The sequence below is a fragment of the Sinocyclocheilus grahami genome, unplaced genomic scaffold, assembly GCF_001515645.1.
Source record: "Sinocyclocheilus grahami isolate Dianchi unplaced genomic scaffold, SAMN03320097.WGS_v1.1 scaffold77.1, whole genome shotgun sequence".
Lineage (NCBI taxonomy): Eukaryota > Metazoa > Chordata > Actinopteri > Cypriniformes > Cyprinidae > Sinocyclocheilus > Sinocyclocheilus grahami.
Window position 1 is genome coordinate 792,000 of NW_015505256.1, and position 27,131 is coordinate 819,130.

General features: G+C 35.3%; 1 long non-coding RNA gene across 1 annotated transcript in view; it reads left to right on the top strand.

Annotated features, from left to right (window-relative positions):
- The window catches only part of LOC107586064 (uncharacterized), a 98,041-nt gene that overhangs the window by 37,176 nt on the left and 33,734 nt on the right, over nucleotides 1–27,131 (top strand). Inside the window, exon 2 of the long non-coding RNA XR_001609314.1 lies at nucleotides 17,819–17,883. This is a non-coding gene — a long non-coding RNA (uncharacterized lncRNA). The remainder of the gene's footprint in view (nucleotides 1–17,818; nucleotides 17,884–27,131) is intronic.

Sequence of the window (27,131 nt, forward strand, 5' to 3'; positions counted from 1 at the left end):
GGTCCTTTCTAGGTGCTGATCCATCATCTGGTCTGAATACGTACTGGATCCGGGTGACTGCAGTGACCATCTGATCTGGATACAGACTGGATCTGGTGGCTACGGTGACCTCGGAATAAGAGCGAAACAGACTAATATTAGCGTAGATGCCATTCTTCTAACAATGTAGCAAGTACATCGGGTGTTATGAGAAGTGTTTCCGGTTCCGGTTGACCTAATTAATGCAGCTAAAAAATCCTTTAATGGATTTGAATATTAGAAGCGTATTAGTGTGTTATGTGTAAGCCAGGTTAAAGAGATGGGTCTTTAATCTAGATTTAAACTGCAAGAGTGTGTCTGCCTCCCGAACAATGTTAGGTAGGTTATTCCAGAGTTTGGGCGCTAAATAGTCAAGTCAAGTTTATTTGTACAGTGCTTTTCACCATACAAATCATTGCAAAGTAACTTTAGAGCAAAGTTTCTACAACATTTAGTGGTAGCTTACCAGTGGTGACTGTCAGTCAATGTACATATGGCAGAAATGTACGGAATTTAATGGATTGTAGCGGGGTAGAAGACTAGTTAGGTACGCAGGAGCTAACCCATTAAGGGCCGTATAGGCAAGTAATAATATTTTGTAACTGATACAGAACTTAATAATCAATCAAGTCACCAGATTGTGGTGCATAATTTCATTTTATTTACTTCCCAGCACAAAATTTAGCATTTGGCAAGTGTTAATTGTGGAGCCTTCCTGTAGACAAACCCTGCCTTAACATATGTACTGTATGCATGTGATTTAGGGGTGCAGTTGCTGACAGTAAGTTTAAAACATAATGTTTTCTTGGCAAGAGTGGAAGGAACGGCCCATGTGTTTTAGCAGCGAGTAACTGGGTTCTGCCCCTGCAGTTCTGCAGAACCGTAAATAACAGGCAGCAGACGGCCAACAGACAATGGGAAACTGGAGACAATGGGTTGGGGAAGAGGCTGAGAGCTTCAATAAGAAACAGACAGTTTTGCTGTCGCTAAGACAAAAAGAGGCGAGTGGCCATTTGTTGTTAGAGAACAGAGGGGGGATTGTGGAAGAATTGTAGCATGACATTGGGAGAACAAAAAAGGCAAATACTGCAGAAAGGAGATAAGCCGTAACTGTGGAAAAGGTGTGAAAGAATATATTTTTAAAAATTAGATGCTTTTTCCCCCTAAGGGAAAGTAGATTAGGGAAATGTGTTCCCTATTACCCCCATGCTATTTCTGTGAAACTTCGACTGATCTCTTCGTAAATTAGCAGCCGCTGATGAGCATTGAATCACAATGAAATGAGCAAGCACAGCACTAAAATATTGCTTAACCAAAAGTCCACAACCCAAGCAGTTGTTGTTCTGATAACCTGAAAGCTTGAACCTTCTCTTTGCTTCGTCTTCCCAACATTTATCATCCTCCTTTCTCTTTCCATTCTCCGCGGTAACCTGATAATATATTCTCTATGTTGTCTTGAGGAAATAAGACAAACCCAATTGTTCTTCTCAAATCCTCAATTTTTTTAATGTTCAGTTGTCTCACTCAGGGAAGAGAAATAGTGCAAGGGTGGCTTGCCCTCCCTGTGGGGAGAAATTGAATTAATATGTTTTGTCCTGCCCTTACACAAAGACCTCTGATTCAGCTCACAAGAGGTCTCTGGATAATTCAAAAGATCCAACCAGGTGTGTTAGACAGCAGCTGAGACACGTTTTTGGGGAGCCGGTATGCTTTGAAATGAGTCTGTTGCGAATGACTCAGCCACATAATTCTCGCATAAGCTGCACCCCAGTGATTCATGGGAATGCACAAGCAAGCAGTAATTGAAATAGACCTTTGACTGCGAATGAATAAACATTGATTATAAATGAGAACGTGAAGCACAATCATTTCAAGAAACTAGGGAAAGCTTGCTGGCTCAGAACAGATTAACAAACTTGTATTTTGTTTGAGGTATTTACAATAATCTACACTCGAAACATCCTTGAAAGATCTTCAAATGATCAAAAGATGTTGGTTATGCATTTGTTTTGCATGATAGATATATTAAAGAGATATTTCACCCAAACATGAAAATTCTATAATCATTTACTTACCCTTGTGTCGTTCCAAACCTGTAGGATTTAGTTTGCTCTCCAAAACTTAATTTTCATTTTGGGATGCTATATCACTTTAATGGAGCCTAAGTGTGCCACTGACAAGGAGTTTGTTCTTGACGCTGAGCTGGTATCAATGACTAGGGGGGCAAAAATTCTGGGACTTCAAGCAAAAAGTTTTTGGCAAGATTGTTGGTCGAATTCAAGCAATAGTCTCTGATACTTTGTGCCGAGTTGTCTGGTTTCTGTTGGGGACTCACTTAATTATACATCTCTGCTCTTATTGTAACTACAGATCACTAATCAGCTCTTACATAAAGTCCTGTTAAATTCGTTGTTGACAGGAAGCTGTTAGCACTTATATATTGTACTTTGGTGTTTATCAGTACAATCTACATAAAACCAACTAGAGCCAACTTGACTCTTCTATTAGCACCAGGCAAATAATTACAGATTTTGTAAATGCAAGAGATTTGCCAATAACAATGAACAAAAGTCCACTACAAACATCCATTAAAGCGTATTATTTTTGCTGAGATGATTTGTCTACAGGAGCATAAGCATTTCATCTATCTTTTATCTTTTAAATTTTTCAGCAAACTCCTTGTTAACCAGAACCTGTTAGCATTTATATAACATTGCAGTAAGTCTATAATGAATACTTTCTTCTGTGGAACAAAAAAGAAAATAATTAGAAAAATGGGTAACACTTCATTTCGATAGTCCACTTTAGACATTTTACTAACAGTAAGTAACTTTGCAACTACATGTCAACTAGCAGTCATTAGAGTATTAGTAGACTATCTACTTAATATCTTCTAACACTTTATTTTGATGGGTCAACAACATACAACATACTGACTATCAGAAACTTTGCAAGTATATGTCAACTTATTCTACTAACCCTAAACCTACCCTAACAGTCTACTCTAAGAGATAGTAGACATGTAGTTACAAATTAATTAGAATTTGTTGACATGTAGTTGACATGCAGTTACAAAATTACTTATAGTTAGTAGAATGTCTAAAGTGGACTATCGAAATAAAGTGTAACCGAAAAATTTGTTTTTGTCAATATAATGAAAGTCAATGTTTGAACCCCAACATAATATGAACAGTAATGCTAATCAATCTTTCAGGACATTTCAGTTTTAGACAAACACATATAGTTCCACTATGAAGAGCCATGCAATTTCTTATTTATTTTTCTATGAAGTTTGTTTGTTTATACAGTTTTTGTTTTAGTCATAGTTTTTGACTTTCAACATTAATATTCTTTATATTTAGAGAGAATTTACTCATTAACTCTAGCCATTATTATTTCAAAATATCATAATGTTCCACATAAGAAAGTAACGCATACTAATTTGGAACGACACTGAGATTTTTGGGTGAACTATCCCTTTGAAAGGAAGTTTATAAAATGGCATGCATTATCTGTACATAGTCATCATATTAAAGCGCTTACGCCGTAATCATAGTAGTCGTAATCATGCTAGTGGCTTGTACCTTACAGAAAGCTTGCTGCACTTTATCCCCAGTCTTTCAGAAAGCTTCATTAGACCCCATCATGTCCCTGCAGAGGAAGTGGCTTTTATCTGAGAGGAATTGCAGTGGCACGTTGCAGAATCAGAGAAGCATGAATGTACACATGGAGTGGTGTGCGCAAGCTTATGAGGAACAGCAGGTAAGCAGCTGTACAGCCTCTGCATTGCAACACTGGGCTCAAGCTCATGTTTAATTCAGGAACCCCTATAAGGGTACACAGGAGGGCCTAAGTGCACACATGTATATCATCACTTCCATTTTGTTGCATATGCTCTGTTTATTTTTGGGTCACTGACTAGAACAAGTCCAAACATGATAACAGGAGCAGGATTGTGTCATTGTAGCATGCGATGATTGTAGGTGCCTAACCAAAAATGCTGTTATTTTCCCTATGGGACAGGCGATAATGTTTTTTGTGTAATGCAGAAATGTAGGTATGAGTCACGATAGCGCCTCGGGTTGAGCACCTTATGGCTCCGGTGATTTCCAATCTGCCTTTTTGACGTTGAATGAAGATCGGAAATAAGGATGATGGGAAGGAGAAAAGGCGAGATATCCGATGGCTTATCAGCTCACCTGTGTCTTATCAGTGCCCCTTTTACAGCTTCCTGCATTTCATGCAGATCTCGTTGTGAGGCGAATCACATCTTTCCACTTTCCTGGACGTGATTGGCATTCATGTTGCCTGTCTTCCTCTGCCTGGATTGGGTCTGGGAATGTGTAATCCTGAAACGTGAATGCCTCTGAGTAGAACAGATTAACCTATAACTGAGAGCCAAGACTATCAGGCTATGCTTCATTCCTAATTTCTCGAAGAATTAGCACGCAAATATCTTATCCTTTGAAACAGAATGGGCCCAGAGTAAATGAGCATGTGTCATCATGAGAGTGTGCCATGTTGTGATTACCAATACAGGTTTTCTCAACTGATTTTACATATTTCAGGAAATTAAGTGGCGTCCAAAATTATTTACATAATCTATTTTGTATATTTTTAACAAAAGAAAAAAAAACATTGGTTTTAGACAAACATGTATAGACTAATTTCCACAATGGCAATCCATACAATGTATTATTATTATTATATGCATTGTTAATTTAGTAAAATTAGTTGTTGTTTTTTTGTCATAGTTTTGGTCTTTCAACAAAATATTATTTAAATTTAGACAATAATTCCTCACATATTCATTAATTTCAGTTTTACCATTTAAATAAAATGGCATCTAATTTTAGTTATTATAGTTGACAAGAAGGGCAAAATAAAACCAAATATCTTAGTAAATTATGTTCATATTTTATATACAATTGGACTGACAGTGGCGTCCAAAATTATTTACATAATCTATTTTGTATATTTTTAACAAAAGAAAAAAAACATTGGTTTTAGACAAACATGTATAGACTAATTTCCACAATGGCAATCCATACAATGTATTATTATTATTATATGCATTGTTAATTTAGTAAAATTAGTTGTTGTTTTTTTGTCATAGTTTTGGTCTTTCAACAAAATATTATTTAAATTTAGACAATAATTCCTCACATATTCATTAATTTCAGTTTTACCATTTAAATAAAATGGCATCTAATTTTAGTTATTATAGTTGACAAGAAGGGCAAAATAAAACCAAATATCTTAGTAAATTATGTTCATATTTTATATACAATTGGACTGAATATAAAACCACATATTTTAAATCTGATTCTTTTTATTTATTTATTTTTATGATTTTTTTTAAATTAATTGTTTTTGAAAATACCATTTTCAAGAGGTACCAACATGTAACAAAACCAATGTGAAAACTGTGTATAGTGAACACAAACCTTTGTTTATATTGTGTATGTACAGTATCTGATTAATTTCATATACACTATATACTGTATATGATATAAGAAATAAATTATATATAATATAATTAATTAGATCTTAAATGCATTTGAAAGAATTGTTTTCAAGTTGGGCAATCCTCGACTTGATTGGATTATTTAAAACAATAATATTCTTTAGATTTTGCACACACATGCCTTTATATCTCTGAGAGCCTCTTCGATTGTTTGGAGTAGAGTTACTTTGTCATAGAGGTAGCGGTCAAACACTTTCCATCTCCAAGTGGAGAAGAAATGGATTCAGAAATGGAGAGTGTGGTGGAAAGTGATTATACTATAAACCACTCACGCACTTTGACTGCATGGTGAAATTGGACATTGTCCTAAACCGCAAGAAACCCTTTGCTTCGGATTGTTCCTGTGGAAATAGGATGAGGATTGTAAAATAAATGAGTCTTGCTATTGTAAGGCTCCATGACAGCACAGATGGTGATGCTGGATCCTTGTTGACCATGTTTAGCAGCTCTCATTTAGAAACCATAACTCATTACATAGACAATCTCGGCTCTTCTCTTCTTGCTACAGCTTATTTCTTCTTGTAAACCATCTCCTCTTGCTCTTTCATCAACTCTTTAAATGCCTTCTCCTCCTCTTCTTACATCCTCTATTTCTCTCCTATCATCTCTTTTCAGCTCCTCCACCCTTCCCCACTCCTTTTTATCTCTTCCTCCTGTTCGTTCTCCTCTCTCTACCCACTCCACCTCTTCTCAGTCCTACACCTCTTCTTTTTCTCCTCACTCTTTCTCCAGGGTCCTCATTATTTCTGTGCTCTACGTTTTCTCACATTTTATACATGGCAAAGTCATGACAGTTGAGTGAACTTTTTGGGGGTAAATTCCACTTTCTTTTCTGTGAGTCATACTAACACTGCAGATGTAAATGTGATGACATTTGACAACATGCAACATGAATTTAAAATGTGGCTTTATTTTTCTTGTCAGTGTTAAAGGGAAAGTCCTGGAAATTATAATTATGTCAGTATTTTCGCAACCACATGTCGATCTAAACCTACGCTAATGTTAAGAAGTTTGGGGTCAGTAGCTGTTTTTGTTTTGTTATGGGTTTTTTTTGGGGGGGGGGGGACTCTTATTCTCACGATAGCTGCATTTTTATTACAAATACAGTAAAAACACGAGCATTGTGAAATACTATTGCAAATTAAAATAGCTATTTTCTGTTTTAGAGATTTTTTTCAGTTCTTGGTCCCCAACGTTATCTTCTTTTAAATCATCTCTTAAAACATATCTTTTTTCTCAGGCTTTTGCTTAACTTGAAAATACTTTTTTGTTTTGTTTCTGTTTGTTTCTTTTGTTTGGTGATGTTTTGCATTACTTATTGTATTATTTAATTATTTCAAATTTTATATTGTCTTAATGTTTTTGTTAGTTGATATTTCTGATGTTTTGGCTGTGCAGCACCTTGGTCAGCACTCGTTGCTTTCAAGGTGCTATATAAATAAACTTAGACCTTGAACATATTTTAAAATGTAATTTATTCCTGTGATGGCAAAGGTGAATTTCATCAGCCATGACTCCCGTCTTCAGGGTCACATGATCCTTCAGAAATCGTTCTAATATGCTGATTTGCTGCTCCAGAAACATGTCTTAGTATTACCAATGTTGAAAATGCTTAATATGTTTGTAGAAACAGCAAAAGTTTATTTTATTAATTTAGTTTCGTTTGATGAAAAGAAATTTCAAATTATTCAAATTTTTTTTTAGTATTTACTTTTAGTCTGTACTGTCACTTGTGATAAATGTAAAGCATCCTTTCTTAATAAAAAAATATAAATTTATTTCAAATAAATAAATAAGCACAGTTAATAATCTTCCTGATCCCAAACTTTTGAATGGTGGCGTATTTGACTTTTGACATTTTGAGAGAAGGGGGAAAAACAGTCTCAGTGGGTTCTATAGTTGTTTTGGACTCCACTGATTTTGACTACATGGACTAAAAAAAATCTTCCAAATATCATCTGTCGCAGATGAAAGAAAGAACATCATACAGGTGAGTAAATGATGACAGAATTTTCATTAATTTTCAAGAATTTTTCGGCTGAGCTGTTACTTGGAGAAGTTTGCTGACCTTGAATTGGAGAAATGTGCAAAATCATCTGAGGAAAAACTGTTAATGTGTACCTGTCACACTGAATAGAGAGGATCGTTGCTCTCAACACTCTGTGTTAACAGTAACGTAATTTTCATGTATCGTATTTCGGCCTGTGGTTTCTAGAGGACAAACTAAAGTACGGGAGCAGAAGCAGTTAACCAAAGTAATTGAAACCATGCAAAAAAAGGTGATGAACAGAAAATGTGAAACTTGAAGCTATAATTTGTCTAAATGAGCTATCTGAGAATACAGTAAAAGCACTTAGCGTTCACGGAACGTGGGAGGCTACATGCATTTGTGTGTGTCTGTTAGGAAAGTCGATTTTATTGCACAAATCAAAAAACAAAAGCAGTGCAAATCCAATGGTGTTGACAGTGACTGTACATTAATGTGCTTATACAGGCAGATTGTATGGTTGCTGTGGGTGCATTTAATTCCAGGAAACAGCCCATAAGCTTCCTTTCTGGCTCCACTTCCTCCACAGAAAAAAAGGCCTCAGCTTCTTTAATAATTCATTATTGCTTATCCGGTAAAAAATGCCTCATCAAACTCACACAAACCCGAGCAAAGACACTGGATTGGATATTCTTAAATTAATCATTAGCTTGACAACATCAAACACGTATTGTATGACAAAAGAAAAATGAGGAAATAGGCTTGTGGATGAAATAGTTTCAGATTTCTGGATACTCGCAGCACGACAGAGGAATGCATATCGCGTATATGCTGGGTGTGTATAAATATGGACTAGCGATATGCTAACATGTGGTGGCTGTGCTTGAAAAAGATCAGCACAGGGTCTTCAGGATGATTCATGAGTTTGTTTCTTGTGTTTTGTTGTTGTTGCAGTGATTTATTGCCTGTTTAAAACCCCATATCTTGTGATGCCATATCGAGACACAGCTTCGTCCTCTGCTTGACAGATTATGTCTGTGACGACCGCACTCACAGACACACATGACGGCGTGTTGTTCCTTCAGAAGCGCAGAAATGAAATGCTTATCGTGCTGCTGCAGGCCAATCATCAGCAAAAATACTGAGCTTTAATGAGTGTTTGCAGTGGACTTTGTTTATTGTTTAGCGGCTAATCTCTTGCCTTTACAAATACTTATTTGTAGTTATTGGTCTGGTGCTAATTGAATAGTTGGGTTGACTCTAGTTGGTTTTGTGTAGATTGTGTAGATTAGAATGCTAAACAAATGGCTTAAACCTGTCTAAAATGATTTTCTGGTCTCCTAGACTTATCAGGCTGATCTGATTTGCTGGTTTTAGAAGGGTTTTGGCTACCGGTCAGCTGGCTGACCAGATAAAACAAGGAGACCAGCAAGACCAGTTTAAAATGCCTAATATTAGAAAACCAGATTACTATGCTTAAACTTTATTTTAGAAGTAGCATGCCAGGTTCCAGAGATCTCACCGTTCTAGAAAAACCTGGATATACCAGAGAATTTCAAAACGTGATTTTGTGGTTTGGGAAAATAATAGAAGTTTTGGAATGTTTTTGTTTTTCATAGTCACACCCACTTCTAAAGTGTTTTGTCAGCTAGAAATTACTTTTTATATCTGCGATCTCCATGAAATAATCTCGTTTTCACACATGAATAAAAAAGTAATGGACAAATAATATAAATTTATTGGCAAAGTACAGGATCCCTGAGGTTGTCTTTGTTATAATGTAATAAAATGTGATTGATATGTTTAGGTAATATGTTAATCAAAATTTTAGAGACATTATTGTGTTTCACTCATTAAGTGTGCATTGTCCTTTATTTAGGTCCATGACACGCTGAAGCTTGAACAGTGTGTTATGACAAGAGTGTCCCCTGCATTTTTCATCATCTACTGTTTGCGTGTTTGCAGATCATTAGTGACACTTCGGTCATCACAAAAATGATCTCAGTGACTAAGCTCAGCAGTGATCCGGCAAACATCCAGAGCGCAACAGTAGAATTAATAGAACGCAGTCATATTTTCTTATTAGCACTTACCAGTGACAGTATATTGCGTACCTCATTATAATCTTGCCTGTCAAGCTTTAGTTAGACAGCAATTCGATTGCAGAGTATGTGAGTGAAATGAAGCGACAATGATTTCCACTTCCCACTTCCCACTTTAATCACTACACTCTAAAAAAATTTTTTATATATATAATATATATTTAACCTGGGTTTAAAATTTTATAATTTCTTTTCTTTTCTTTTCAAAAACATTTATAGTTTAATTAAGCAGGAATGCATTATATTTAAATACTTTTTTAGGATGTTATTTGACAGCATCTTTCCTGAAGAAAAAAAAAAGTATCACTGTTTGTACAGAAATATTAAGCATGTTTTCAAAATTAATAATAAGAAGAAATGTGTCTTGAACACCAAATCAATAAACAGTTATTTTAACTTGTATAATATCTCACAATATTACTTTTTTTACTGTGTTTTGATCTTTTTTTCATCTTACATAAATGTATATATCTAACTTCTGGACTTTCTGGTAATATCTGGTAATATTTCATTAAATTCCATCTTTGTTTCATTTGGAGTTTTGAGTGCAAATAGTCAATTAACACTGTATTTAACATGTGGTGAATTCTCGCTGATGTGCATTGCATGGCGAGCTGATGTGTTATACTTATAATGTGATAAAGGGGTATGAGAGAGATCTGAATTCTGCTTCCACATTTCAGCGCTCACATATTCCACTCCACTGGGAAAGACAGTGTTTGAAGAGAATATAAAGTAAGAAAGACATAGCTAGATGAAGAGAATTATGCATTGGTTTTATGTTGTCATATTCCTTCATAAGTGAGGATGCACTTAATTAGAATGACTTTATTCTACAAAGCAAACTGCCATGTACCTTTCCAAACTTCTGTTTTAGAAAAGTGCTGATTGGACTTGGATGAAAGCATCTGGCATACATTAATTTCTGTTCTCTTTTTTACTTGATGACAATGTTTCTGTTCATTTGTCTGGAGATTTCTCTCTCTTTGAGTGCCACCTCAGACTCTCAACCACTGCCAGAGAGGAGAGAGAGAAGAGAATAAAAGACCAGGCAGGATTGAAAGAGAATTGGGAGAATAATTTTAATTGCAAAAAATACAAATGGTTTCCGTTGTCGGTCTAGTGCTTGCTGCATTAACATGTAAAGTGAAAAGCCGATGATTCCAGTCTGAATTGGAGTCTCCTCCCTCAACCCGTCTCAATCATCACTTTAATTGCGTCAATGCTATTATTATCAGCGTTATTATTTTTCTGACAGTGATCATGGTTTCTCTTTTCCTCCTCTCAAGAGGATAGCAGAATGGGTTGTAACGCAGGTTTTGAATCACTTTACCGGTTTAGTGTGATAGTATTGCATTAAATTAGATGTTTGACACCTAAGTCGTGCACTCAGCGACTCTGATGCTGACACAGAACTGATTAAGATTGATTTGAATGACATTGTGTTACTCTGGAATGGAGTGTGCTTTTAATAATGGCACTCTTAAGCAGACGGTAACACATTAGAGTGCTATGCTTTTATGTAATTAACACTAGTTTGCACACAAAAAAAAGAGTAACAGTCTGCAAAAAAGCATGAATCCTTTAGAACAAGAGATGTTGCTTAGAATAAATATTATGTGCAGAAAAATAAAAAAAAATTTCCATTTAAATTAATCTGTTAGTTTGATGCTATGTTTTCAAATAAAAGGTTTTGATTGCTGGATATTTTTAGTAAATCTTTAGTAAAAAGTATTTTTGCAAATACTCTCTTGTCAGTTAAGACATTCATAGGTTTAAAAGTATTCAATTCTGTTGCTTTTCCCATGCCAAACTAAATATGTGCAAATATGACCGATGAGTTTGTGCGTTCTTTTTGCTAACAGCTATATCCACAACGTTGCCTCACCATAAATTGCTAATGATGTTTGCTGGTATGAATTATGGAACATCACTGAATCCACCAGAGCTACTTAGTCTTCTTTTGTTGCAATTAAATCTTCAGGCTTTTTTCATGAAACAAAGACACAACTCATAATACAAGGCTTCAGGTACTCTGTTTAGCTGTTTAGCAACTTTCCAAATGTGTAATCAGCCTAATCTTGCAGTAATCTTGTTCCAAACCCATATGACTTTCTCTGTGAATAAAGTGCTGGTCTGTCTTTTTCTATGCAGTTACAATTAATGCACACTGCAACTTTCAAATTGAATGTGAAAATGGGTATCTGAAATATTCCATGCAACTCATATACTGTATAATTCATACGATAGTTTTTGCGCCAAATAGACCAACATTTTGATCTCCAGTTGGCCTTTTATACATTGTGACTTGTCAGTTAGACAGTGAGTTGATTCATTGAAAATGAACCAAAAGAATGATTTGTTAATAAAATTGACATCACTTTTTTTTCAAAGAATAGCCGTCTATGTTTCATTCTCTGCAAAACTATGATTTCAGAAGACTTGGACCAATTTTTTGATACTTTTTGTGGTGTTATTTAGTAGCTTCTTTTAAAAGTATGATAGTTTTTGCGCCAAATAGACCAACATTTTGATCTCCAGTTGGCCTTTTATACATTGTGACTTGTCAGTTAGACAGTGAGTTGATTCATTGAAAATGAACCAAAAGAATGATTTGTTAATAAAATTGACCACTTTTTTTTCAAACAATAGCCGTCTATGTTTCATTCTCTGCAAAACTATGATTTTAGAAGACTTGGACCAATTTTTTGATACTTTTTGTGGTGTTATTTAGTAGCTTCTTTTAAAATTCACTTTTTGTGAAGGTGAAGTCATACAGTTTTGGAGTGAATGATGACAAACATTTAATTTTGGGGTGAACTTTAATTCCTCAAACACGCTATGAAACATGGGTGAGCGTGATTTCACCAAGTACAACATGTTCCTGGATCAACATCCTTGTTGATCCTGGAACAACATTCCAATCAACCAATCAGAATTGAGATATAACTTTTCTGGAAATATCTGTTTTAGGCTTACAATCAGGGTTAGGTGCTTCTACACCCTTGTTAATCAGCTATCATTTCCCACTGATTTTAGGAATAAATTATGGGTAGGGTTAGGTTTCGGGGTAGGGCTTGGGTTAAGTCTATATTTTTGGACAATAATGTTGATCCAGGGTTAGGGTTAGCAAAAAGTAGATTAGGTATTTTTTAAGTGGTGGGAAAGTCGGTGGTGATTTGCATTCAGTGGCCTATATTTCACATAAGCTAATATGTGTCTGCTACATCCGCTGGGAAAATAAGACACTGTTTACTAAAGCACACAAGATGGTTTATTAGGAGCTAGCAGATAACTCAATTACATTTCCCCTCAGTTCCCCTTTCACCATGTGAATTGAGGCCTCTGGTTTAAGGGTTTATTCTGAAATTATTACAGAAAACATTGAGGAGGGAATTCACCGAGAATGAATCATGTTCGTTGATAGCATTGTTTATTTGCTCACGCTGTTGCTTTAGCACCTGAGTCACTAAAATAAAATCAACAAATCAAATTATGCAAATAAACAAGGGGACTTCATCAAACATCTAAGAGGGCTGCAAGATGACTGAAAATAATTTAAATAAAATGTATTAAAATAAGGGTCACTAAGATGTGTTCTTATGTTGATTATGAATTAAATATTTGTTTTCTTTCTCATAGTTACTTGTTTGGAATATATATATATAGAGAGAGAGAGATGTCAGGAATCACAAAATGAATTGCAATTAATTATTTGACTCTTAATACTCCTAGTTTCAGAACCCTTTGAAAATGTTGATAATTAAATATTTGTTTTCTTTCTCATAGTTACTTGTTTGGAATATATATATATAGAGAGAGAGAGAGATGTCAGGAATCACAAAATGAATTGCAATTAATTATTTGACTCTTAATACTCCTAGTTTCAGAACCCTTTGAAAATGTTGAGAACTGAATTGGATGCAGGTTTTTGCACTATAATAACTGTTTAGTGCTTTCACCGCTGTGCATTTAAAATGGATGTTTTCTGGTTCTCAGCAGACAAGAAACCTTTCTGTTTTCAATTGTTAGCTTTTGTGGATGCATTTGCTGATTTGAGAATCGTTTCCAGAGTGCTAATGTGTCTGTAAACAACTGTCCTCTCCATTATCACTTATAAGAGTCTTTTAGCTGCGAACGGTACATTAATCTACATCACGTCTGAGACTTGCACAAATGTCACTGGAGATGAGTGTGATGTATTAAAATGTTGTTTTGCCAGAGCTCCTATTTTGACAGTGCTCTCCTATTGGCAGTGTTCTGTATTTGAAACCACAGCAGGTTCATGTGCTCATTTAACCACAAGTGGGAAAAGAATGCAAGCAGAAGTGGATCGGTATTAATGCCGAGTTGATGGCTCCTGTTGTTTTCCAGCCTAAGCCAATGGCGTTCAATCACCCGTTATCTTCATCAGCAGTCTGGCACGCATGGTTGCATTTGAGTGCTGCTTTGATGTCGACTGCTCCTGAGGTTTAACTGGAAATTTGCATCCTGATTTGCTTCTCCGGAACTGATCGATGGGGGTTGGTAGAGCTTAATGCTAATGCTAGCTGTCACCTCATGGTGCCTCATGTTTACTTACTGCTGCTTCAACGTCAGCTGCGTTTTCTAGCGATCTGATCCAAGGCTTTTAGACAGCGTGCGGGACTTTTATGAGAATAAATATCATAAATCATTCTGCTTTATAGCTCCTGAGACCGGAGGTGAGGAGCATGCAGGAGCTCTGCCACTGTGTCCATCTCAGATTTCTCAGGCAAAGCTTGATAGAGTATTGACTTTTTCTGATTAGCAACGAAAGGGATGTGAGCAGGGTGACAAAAAGCCAAACAGAGCGTCAGGTTTATTTTTGGACCCCGGGGATACATAATTCTGTTTTGGAGACGTGAAGTCTGGCTTCAGAGCGAGACTGTGAAACATGACTATCTCTGGCAATAAGAGGCAAATTCTAGCTTCAAGTTTCCTCTAGGCTTTGTAAGGCTTTAATAGTTTGGTAAGGGGAAATTTCCAAATTACACACAGATAGTAACCTACTTTATTTTTACACACTAAAAAAAAATTAACAAACCATAGAAAGTTTGCTTTTTAAATGTATTTTAAAATGTAATTTATTCCTGTGATGATAAAGCTGAATTTCAGTATCACATGATCCTTCAGAAATAATTATAATATGCTAATTTTGTGCACAGAAAACATTTCTCTTGTGCTGCTTAATATTTTGTGGAAACTCTTATGCTTTATTATTATTGTTATTTAGGATTTTTTTGATAAATAGAAAGTTCCAAAAACTGCATTTATTTGAAACAAGTACATTGTTTTATAACTATTTAAAAGGCTGAATATATATAAAAGTATATAGGTATATAGATAAAATCAACAAGGAGCTGAGAGAGTGTAATTGAAGAGCAAAGCAAAAGAGTTCAGTCCAGTCCAGTCAAGTTCAGTTAGGCTACATGGTGTATGTCCTGGTAGAGGGTCAAGTGAGGGACTAGTGCAGAGAAGCAAAAGCACATATAAAGTTTAAAGCTTCATCTGCAATATGGGCTTCAAGCCCACTGGAGAAATTCCCCAGTTAATGTATATGCTTTTGAAAAAGCCTGGTTTAAGGGCATGACCCTATGTACACATGCAACATACCTAAAAGACAAATATGGATGAATACTTGTAAAAAATAAAAATACTAGGACTTGCACAGCAACTCATTTTTGCTGTTTCTAGCAAGTCCAACAGTGTGATGAATAGTCAAAGACCCCTAACACATACACACAGTTCAGGTATGCTAGTGATAATTTGAGTTTCTAACAAGGTTGTATCAAAGTATAGAGAGAGGGTGAGTCAGATTTTATTTCCTTGAGCACAACTAACCTTTTTTGGTGCCACTTAACTAAGATGTAGTGGTTTCTTGTGGACTCTGTGTGTGTGTGTGTGTGTGTGTGTGTGTGCAGGAGGAAAAGAGAAAGAAAATAAGGAAAGGCCAGATGAGGAGGTGAACGAGAGAAATCAAGACTGATGGAATGAAGCCATTAATGACTTGTAACTCTGTGCAGGTTATGGAAACGAGAGGAGGACATGGCAACTAATGTTACATAATGACAATTTTCACTCCTGTTAACTGAAAACAGAAAAGCTAAATACACATGCAAACACAGATACAGTTCATTAGGCTAATTTAGGGTTGGCCCAATACCAGAGTTTTCGACTTTGGTACAGTAACTACTATAATACTTCGCAATTGATATCGTGATTCTGAACAGATGGTACTGTAAATAAACTACTGAATATGTGTGGGATGCAGGGTCATAAAATTACTAACTTTATCTATTTAGTAGGGGTATAAAACTGAACAAAATACCATCATGAAGCATATTGTGAAGTTGTGTTTCCAAATATATTCACCAGATATAGATGAATATTATCATAATTGAACAAGACAAATGTTCTATATTTATGTTCATTTAAAGGATAAACTAAAAGTTAATATTAAATAACTTGTATTTAAATACAGATTTAGATTTAGGAAAGAAACCAGAGAATGAATCAGTGTGTTTGAATGAATTGCTTCAGTGACTTATTCAATGACTCACTCATAAAGACCATTACAAATCTGTCTTGTGAAAGTCAGTGAATGAATCAATGTTTTTGAAAAGTTCACTTGAATAAATTAATAAATGACTCCCATATCAAGACACTTATTGCCACTTACTGATGTATCGATGTAACCTGCAAAAAGAGTCAATTATGCTTAAACATTCTTTATATAAAGTGTAGTTTCTTTTATCAGTTGCACAGCTGTTTCAAATCTGTAGTGCTGCAGTACCTTTTTTGTGCCAGAATATTGCGCAACTCAGTCTCCAACCTAGTCTCATTGCTCATCATACGCTCGAAAACATCTGTCTTTCTGTCTCTCACTGTCCTTCAACTTTCTTTGCCCTCTCCCTTTTTAACACACAGAGGAGCCTACTCACCAATTCCATGTGTTCTAATACCCAAATCATTCTTATATTGCAGTCACTCAATAAACAAAGTTAAAAACTGTTCTCAGTGTCAAATAGATTCCTCCTGAATGAAATGTGAGGCGTCACAAGGCATCACTTCAATCTATTTAAGTAGCTCTGCCATCATAATACATGCTTTTTATAGAGAGAATAGTCTCCCTTCTTTTTTCAGTCTTACCTACAGCTCACTTTATTAGTATATTTCAAATATAACCAAAGAGACATGCTTATGTCTAAGAAATGCATATAAAGAACAAGGCTGCCATCTGCTATCGTGGGAAAGTAGCTCAAAAGGAGATCTGTCAGATGCTTAAAACGGTTCAACTGTAATGAGAGATGCGGATTTCATTTCTGATAAATGCCTGAAGAATATGTACCTGACATAGCAATGTTGATCATGTAAAACTAGGGCATAAGCAGCAGTGTGGAGATAATATTTTGCGGTTATTTTAATGTGAAATGGGTTTTGGTGGCTGACTTAAATTGAGGCATTATTACTGAGGCTTTACAAATACTTAAATATACACTTAAAGTTTATGAGCTGCAGTTGCTGTTGACATTATGAATATTTGAATAAATTTGTTTTATTTTAATTTTTTTCTGAATGGAACATGGCAGCTTGTTTCTTACCAACTATTGTATGATTTCTTCTATAAGATGTTATTTTACCAATGGTAAATAGACGCTCGTGAACAGAAAATCGTTCACTTGAGAAGGTAACCATAGCAACAGTGTGCTGCTTGAGTACATTTTGTTCATTTTGGATCATTATTGGACATTTGACAAAAAAAATGGTTTCATGACTTTATTAAAGATTTTACTAGTTTACTCCAAAAAACATTTACTGATTTTTTTTTTTATTATTATTATTATTTTACATCTTAAAGTTAATTTACCTTTGACTAACTGTTTGGAGTGTAGTGGCTGTAAGATGCAATTCCATTGTTTAGATTTATCGATTCCAAGTAAACACATGGAACTTTTTTTTCTATACTGAGAACATTTCACATCTTATATAATGAGTGACGCACAGCTCACCAAGCTTTACAGACAATCTTTGGCTTCACCCCAGTCAAATGACAAGTTGTTAACAATGTATTTTTTTACCTTCTAGTGTTAATTAAGTGAATTCAGATATAGTTCAAAACAGGGTGTTGTTCTTAATTATTTTTTTTTTCTGTTTCCCTTGTAGGCCATGGACATTGCCTCTTCTCCTGCCTCTAGGCTGACCATGACAAACTGTTCTGTTTTTATGTGGTAAGTTACCCCATTATGTCTGTGGGAACTAAGGCTGATATGGCCTGTGGAGACTTGAGGTGGAATATATATGCTGTACTGTCTTAATACTTTTTTGATAGCTGCTTCTATCCAGCCTAAAAAAGAAGATACAAGATAACTATATTTAATAGGAGGAGGGATTGAGCACTTTTTCAAAACAATATTTCTAATGGTTGGAGATGAATATTAAATTAAGACAAAGTCATCCTTTAAAACAACTAAAATAGACACAATTTCATGGATGTGATTCTTCCAGAATAATCCAGATTTTTTTTAGATCAGTATTAAAAATGAAATAATAATAATAATAATAATAATTATTATTATTATTATTATAAAAGTTTTAGCTGCTTAACATTTTTGTGGAAACAATGATACCACTTAAACATATATGGTAAAGTTTTAGAAAAAGAGAGAGAAACTAACAATTTTATTCATCATACATTATAGTGATGAAAAGTGAGTAGCGCGCGAAGACACTTATAATGTTTCAAAAGATTGCTATTTAATAAATGCTTCAACAAATTTAATAAATATATATGATATATGCAAATAAATGCTATTCATTGAACTTTCTATTTATCAAAGATAAAAATCCTGAAAAATAAAATGCATCACCATTTCCTCACAAAATAGGAAGCAGCACATCTGTTTTCAACATTGATAACAATCAGAAATGTTTCTTGGGCATCAAATCACATTGTAAGGATTTCTGAAAGATCATGTGACACTGAAAACTGGAGTAATCATGCAGAAAATTCTGCTTTGCATCACAGGAATAAATTACATTTTATAATATATTAAAATATATATATTTTGTGTAATAATATTTCACAATATTGCTGTTTTTTACTTTATTTTGATCAAATAAATGCAGCCTTGATAAGCAGAAGAGATTTTTCAAAATAAAATAATTGTAATGTTTCCAAACTTTTGGCAGGTACTTTAATAATAACAATTATATTATATTATATTATATTACATTATATATTATTAAATGCAGTTTTTTTTATTTTTACAGGACAATAGTATATATTACTACAATATATGATATATATTTTAAATAGTTAAAATGTTTTCTTTTTCTTTTCTTTTTTTATAATAATAACTGGTCAGATTTTCCCACTGTTTTTTGTCTCTGGCTGATCAGATGTCTGCTATTTTCTTAATGCACATTCTTGATATTAATATTCAGTGAGCCTCTTTGGCTGTGCAGACTTGTGTAGTGTTGTAATTTAATTTACAAACTCACATTCAGTCCGGCTCCGTTCTGGTATGTAACAATCGTTTTAAGTATTTCAATTGTTTCCAATCGATAAAAACTTTAATTTTTTCTTAAATATCTTGGCATTTGACTTCAAAGCTTCCTGAATTCTCATTGCTTGTTGTCGTCCTCATCTCCTTAGACTCAATCTATTATAAACTAAACAAATGAATTTACTCATGTTTTGCAGCGATCTGAAGATATTCATGTGCCATTATAAACAAAGGACAGTGGGTTATAGACTTAGTTTGCGTATTTCTTTGCAGTGAGCAATGCAACACTATTTTATATTACAGAGATCTGAAACATGCTTCGGCTGTGTTATGTAGTCTATGACAAGCTGACAAAAAGAGCATGCAGGTTTATGTAAATGTAATTTATTCCCTGTGTCAGCTCAAGACTCAAACTATATTGAACTTCATGACTGTTACGGGGCTGACGAGACGTGAGACTTGCGGATCCATTCGCAGAGCTTTATTAGACAAAGGCAGAGACGTGGTCATACAGCAGGCATGGGTCAGATGAGAGCAAACAGGTATCAGAGTAAGAAATTCTTAAAACATTCTTTTTTGCCTGATGTCAATTTTTAAACAGTGTGTTGTTTGCTAGTGTGACATGTTGTCTTTGTGAAAAAGACAAGCAGATGTGACTTCACGGACACACATACACACTTTGGTGCAGACACATATAATTAGACTTCAATAAGAGATCAGATGAAAAATGCACAGGCCTTTGCTCAAAGGCAAAACACAAATGAATTTCTCTCCCACCACCATCTCGCTCCTTATTTATGTCAGACAATGAAGATGAATTATGCCACTGGGCCAAAGGTTATTTATTTAAGCGCAATAAAGCAAATGTGCATTCACAGCAACTCCAAATCACATTCTCTGTTCTCATCGGCCTTGGGCTCTCTCATGTTCGCAAACACAAGGGGTCATAAAATGATACAACGAGACAAGAACGCACATGTTTGTAATACATTACGCTGAGGCGACGATTATCCACAGAATCTATGTTATCATTTCATACTGACACTTAATATTTCCATGCGCCACCTCACAAGAAACATCTCCTGCCTGCCACCTGAGCTGTGTTTGGCTTCACTGAGCATGTTACATCATGTTCTGACATGCGGGGCTCGTACGATTGATTGGAAAAACCTGAAGCTGATGGCTGATAGACATTGGAGAAAGTCAACCCTGAGACTAATCCAAGCCATTGTGCATCGGTAGATAAGGAAAAATAGAGGAAACACCTCGAGTCGCTCTGTCAGAGAGGATGCTGGGATATCAGCTACTATATATGTATTTGGTAACACTTCATTTTGATGGTCCTTTTTGAACATTCTGTTGACAAGTTACATTGCACCTACACGTCAAACAAATCTCATTAGAGCTTAATATCTGCTAGCTCTTTATTGTGAGGGTCTCCCAACAGACATTCTACTGACTATTAGCAGCTTTGCAAGTACATGTCAACTTATTCTAATCCTAACCGTAGCACTCTACTAATAATCGACTAACACTCTAATGAGAGTTAGTAGATGTGTTGGTGCAATGTTACTTACAGTCAACAGAATGTGTTAAAGGGACCATCAAAATAAAGTGAAACCATACATTTTTGATAATATTAGTAGTACATGCACTGAAAAAAAATTATTAATTGAATTTACTAATTTTATATAAGGTAAGTGGTTGCAATCAATTTATTTTTGCTACATTTAAATAAACACATTTAGTTGACTTACTTTCAAAATATTTTTTTATTAAATGTAGCTAAAGTAAATTGTTTGCAGCCACTTACCAAAAAATTTAGTATCATTTTTTTTCAGTGTATTATAAATATTGTGTGTATAGATATGTAATTAAATAATTATAAAGATATTACACACACACATTCTAATCATACATGTTGATTTATATTTAAATATTAAATAATCACATATTACATAAACATATATATTGATTTATGTTTAAATATGTAATAATCACATACAAATTATGTCTACGTGATTATATATATGTGTGTGTGTGTGTGTGTGTGTGTGTGTGTGTGTGTATTAAATCAGTCATTTTGTGTGCCAGCATGATTCATATTTTTTATTAAAAAATATTTTTCAATGGACCTATGTTTTATAAATATATACTTAAAAGTACACACTTTTTATTATCTTTATTTTATTTAATTATATGTTTATATACACTAAATGTTTAAAGCACATATATATATATATATATATATATATATATATATATATATATATATATACACACATATATATATGTACTGTATATGGGAGCACAGCATAAAGGTACATATGGACTGCATCCGAACTGCTTATGTGAGCAAAACTGCAACAATAGCAGTAAATACACTACTCATTGTGACAAACATATAAGCACCTTGTTTATCATGGTCTATTGTTTCTAGGCAGATTTGTTGCCGGCAGAGCTTTAATACAGAGAGTCTCCAGTGGTCATATTTTATAAAAACCTCATGTTCTTGAATCAGTCCATCAAACAATGCTTTTGAAAATCTGTCACTAAAGACATCATTTGAATATTACTTACTACAATACGCACTAAATGGTAAATGTCAAGAGAAAAAGGAAAACTAAATGTTTGTTCTGATTCTAAATATTTAAATGCCAAAAATCAATGGTATTAGCTGACATTTGTCAACCGTTTGTTGTTAGCATTGCATTTGTTTATGCAGATTTAAAATGTGGCTTCATTTTATATTGTAGTTGTTATAAAAATTGGTTCAAACTCTTTGCCTTATACATTTACATGTCAGTGGCAGCACCTGTATTTTGGTCTGCTCTATGTAAATGTATTCAGGGCTGGAACACTGTGTTAAACAAGAATGTTCTCTCTTATCCCCTTATTAACCAAGGTACGCAGACCATTACTAACACTCAAGTGTTACTGTGTTTGTGTTAAAAGCTCTTAATCCCATATGCTGGTTTGTTCTCAAATTGACTGTTATTATTATAAATTTCATCATAGATAATAAATTCATGCTGAGATAATCCCTCTTACAATGAGGTAGTTCAGCCTCCCTAATCAAATAGGGTTTTATTTTTCGCTCCTTGTACCAGCATCCATTTCACAGGGGAATACATGGATTTACCTACTATTTTATGTTCTCTGCGAGCCCTACTGCGCCGCTGCCACAGCAAACTCTGGCCCCTCAGGTTACCCACAATGCTCTGAGGCATCTTAAAGGGGAAGGATCAGGCTCTGATCAGATGCCATGAGGTCAGTGGCATGTCACAGTGAAAATATCCCCCCGGCGTTTGCTGTAATTCTCTGCAAGCGTCTTTCCTTTGTGCTGACAGGGTGGGAGAGCTGGAGCAAAGCCTCTTAGCTTTTCACAGATCCACACAAACCCAGACAGATAATGTGTCTTTTTGGAGAGAAGCGACAAAAGGTCCTGCCACTTATTTATTATTTCATTCTGCTGTCTGTCTATTCAACTCTTCATGCCATTTTTTCATGGTGAGAAAATGGTGGCATTGTCCAGGATACGTTGACGGCTCTCAATAAAAAGGACAGTGTTTCCAAACTATCGTGGTTGTCATGAAAAGATGTCAAATGTAGTACAGGTATGTTTAGAGATATTAACTATCTATAACTATACATATTAGATAAAATATTGCTTTGAAGTAATAATGCTTCTATTGTCCTTAAAAGCTCTGCATGTGGCCTTGATTATGGGATAAAAGTGTACTTGCTTAACAGTTTGTGTAAGGCTATATGTATTTCATCTTTAAAGGGGTCATATGATGTTGCTAAAAAGAACATTATTTGGTGTATTTGGTGTAATGAAATGTGTTTATGCGGTTTAAGGTTCAAAAAACATATTATTTTCCACATACTGTACATTATTGTTTCTCCTCTATCCCCTGCCTTTCTGAAACGCGTCGATTTTTACAAAGCTCATCGGTCTAAAAAGCGAGGTGTGCTCTGATTGGCCAGCTATCTAGTGCATTGTGATTGGCCGAATACCTCAAGCGTTTGACGGAAACGTTACACCCCTTACCATACTGTGATGGCGTGTCCAGGCCAGAGCGACGAGACAAAAACATTAAACACCATTATAAACGAGGCATTTGTTGCTTCCAGTGGGGACATAATTATGGATTATAATGACTTTTACTGTTTTTTTTTCGCATTGCGTTGCACACATCTGAATATTTGGGTTGAACTGTTCTGGAACAGTGTTGTAAATACAACTTAACCACTGATTTCTAGTCGTGTCCTCTTTTGGAAGGCCAAACAAAGTAGTTTCACACGGCGGGCTAGAGTGAGCGAAGGCGGGTCTGAGTGAGTGGCAGCGGGCAGGCTTGCGGCAACCACATGTGACGACCCCGGGCTGGACTCCGCTTCGTCCACAGTTAAAGTCGATCCGGCGATCCACAGCGCGAAGTTGATGTATTTCCTCAGCGACCAGCACGGATCATCTCTAGGCATGACGAAGTGGATATCATCCTCTTTTGGAAGGCCAAACAAAGTAGTTTTGCTTTCACAACAAAACGCACAGAACACAAACACACAGCATCTTCACGACATGGCGAGAATAAAAGCGAGAATAAAAGTTACGCCTTCTTTCTTTGCGTGAACATTTGGGCGGCGTTATGCAAATCTTCCCACATCGTGACATAGATATATGGGGGCGTGTTAGAACGAGCCGTTTTAGGCAGGCTTGGTTGACTCTTAACTTTTATAAAGAATATCTCTTTGGATTTGAGACTTTAGTCTTTGCAACTTTACAGATCTTCTTTATGCACCAAGAGCCTGTAACACTCCAAAGAGAAAGAACAAATTGAAATCGCATCATATGACCCCTTTAAACAAAAGTACAATGTTTGTCGTGTCATTCATAGATCCATTTTTTATTTTTTATTTATTGAATATTTAAATGTTACATTTAGATGTTAAGAATGACAAAGTAAAAGCAAATGCTATCAAATTATGGGAAAATGAAGGCAGTAGAAGGGTTAATGTTCTGTTTGATGGTTTTTACACATTTCTCCACACTGTACTGTATATGATTACCATATTTCTACAGGCAGATTGCATTAAATATATAGCATGTATTCTGCAGACACTCATTAGCTGCCACTGTGTGAAGACTGGATACTGTGTACGATTTAATTCTTGTTTTTGTCCTACTGCGAGCATAGTTTGCATCTTTTCATAGTTCTAACTCATCCATATTGCAAACACACTTGGCGTTAACAGGAATTAAGTTGCAGTGGTACTTCATGCTTTACCAATGTATACGTATGATGAAAGGTCTTTTCCAACAAATCTGCTGGAACTCTCCCCAGCAAAGCCATCTGTACCGCCAAATGTTATTTTTATCTTATCAGCCGTCAGTGCAACATGGAACCCATTTTTAAGCTGCTGTGAAGTGATGTCTGTCAGTGTTTGGAGTTCTCACTTTTCAAATGCAATTTGAGAATTAAGCACTAAAACTTTGTTTAGACAGGCAGGAACTGTCATTTTTGTTTAGTCTTTCCACATATGCTCTCAGGCACATCAGTACCATGGCAAGATCTCATTGCTAGACGTAAACAGTAAACATAAACAATGTGTTTCCATTCTTTCCACATTGACAGCGATGTTCAGTTGTTGTTTAAGAAAGTCTCTTGACATTGTGCTAACGCTTGTATCATTACTATATCAACTGTATTCACCCAGTATATCGACTAACTTGTAACATGACATTTTGGACAGCCATTTCTATTGCTAGCAAAACAAATACACTACAATTGTGTCTGCATTGATCAAATAAAATAAATGATCTCACTTTGTCCTGCACTTTTTGTTATCAAGCATGTTAAAGGGGTCATAGGATGCTACATGCACTTTTACAAGTTGTTTGAACTGAAATGTGTGTTGGCAGTGTGTGTACACAACCACCCTATAATGATAAAAATCCACCCAGTGTTTTTTTTTTAATCGTGTTAAATGTTTTCCCCTTTCTCAAATCGAGCCGATCTCAGATGCCTGTCTGTGTGACATCACAAAAACAGGCCCCTCCCACGATAGTTTGATTGACAGTAGCATTTTTAGCACAGACCATAGACGGCACAGACTGGACTGGTGTCTTACCTCAGACCCGCCCTGAGTGAGCTGTCATCAGTCCGCCATTGTTTCACCGCCGGAGCAGATGTAGACAAGAATGACTCCTAAGCGATTGAGGTGTTCTGTTGTTGGATGTAATAATGAACATAGCAGTCGTCATTTACTCCCGACATCTGAGCTGCTGAACTCGCAGTGGATTACATTTGTTTCTGAAGGGAATGCTCCCCCCGATCTACCTAAATGCATCTATGTTCGCACGAATCATTCATGATCCAGCCTCATCTACAGAAGAAGTGAGTATAATGTTTTGTAAAGAATCTTTGCAAGTCACCTTTCCTAATAGCAAGTTTCACAATGAATGCGGCTAAAGTAAACAGTCTCTCTGAGAGCAGCTCGGAAGAGAGGGGCAGGGGCAGCAGAGCTCATTAACATTTAAAGGAAAATGTTACAAAAAGAGCTTGATCTGAAAAGAGCTGTTTTGACAGGGTTAAAATTTTGTTTTTTTACACTACCATTGAGAAATTTTAACCAAACTATGTTACAGACTTTTCATTAAGACCCTAAAGAATCATATCAACTTGTGGAAAATGGGTATCCTATGACCCCTTTAAGGCCCGAGTCTATGGGCTGTCTTATTTTATGACAGGAATGTCTTGCTCCTTTAACAGAGCGTAACACATCGCCTCTAAAAATCACTTAAATGATTGTGAGCAAGTAGAAGGCTTCATAACACATTTTACTTAGTGAGAAGGCGTTAAATTGCTTAAATGGCTAATCTTATGTTACATCAGTTGTAAATATAGAGAGGTAGATAATACATATAGTATAATATAGCAGTGGTTCTCAAATGGTTGTGCTTGATGATCTATATTTTATGTTTCATATTACTGTTTTGTTTTGCTTTCTTTTCTTTTTTTTTGCTTTGCTTTGCTTTGCTTTGTACCAAACACAAACATGCATATTTTATTTGTTTTTATTTATTTTTGTTTTTGTACCCCATGTAGTTTTATGATTTGAGAATGAAGGAATCTCATATGTTTGTATGTTGGCATCTACATTTTGGGTCACAACCACCACTAATGTCTATATAGCAAAACAATTAATATATTTATATTTAAATTAATGGTCCCACTTTATATTAATTGGCCCTAATACCTGTGTACTTACATAATAACTAGATGTGTACGTAGTATGTAACCACGGTGTAGGTACACATTGGTGCATAGTATCTACAGCTGTAATAACTACACACATGTAACAACCCTCAGAATGGTTTGTGTAAGTACAAATGTGTAACAGGACATATATAACTACATTTTGTAACAACAATATGTATAAGAGTAATTGGAACCATTTGATCCAGGGGGTGGAGATGGGTAGGTTTAGGGATATGTAAAGTGGGAGGAGTTGGATCTCGAGTTGGTGGAGTTGGTGCACCACTGTAATACAAGTGTACTTACATGGTAACTCCTCAGGAACTGTCCACTTAATACAAAGTGTAACATTCTGGACACCAACCACAATTTATATGTAAAGCCTAACGTACTGGCCGCTGCTGTGTAATATCAGAGTAATTACATGGTAAATCTAATATAAGGTGTAACACTTTCTTTACCAAAAAGTGCTGTTAGTCCTGTTACACATGTGTACTTTCATTACCAAAAAGTGTTGTTACCAATGTCCTGTTACACATTTGTACTTATGCATACCATTCAGTGGGTTGTTACATACATGTAGTTACACAAACATTAGAGCTGTAGATACTATGTACCAATGTGTACTTACACTGTGGTTACATACTACGTACACATCTAGTTACTTAAAGTGGGACCATATTTATCTATCTATCTATATATTTATATATA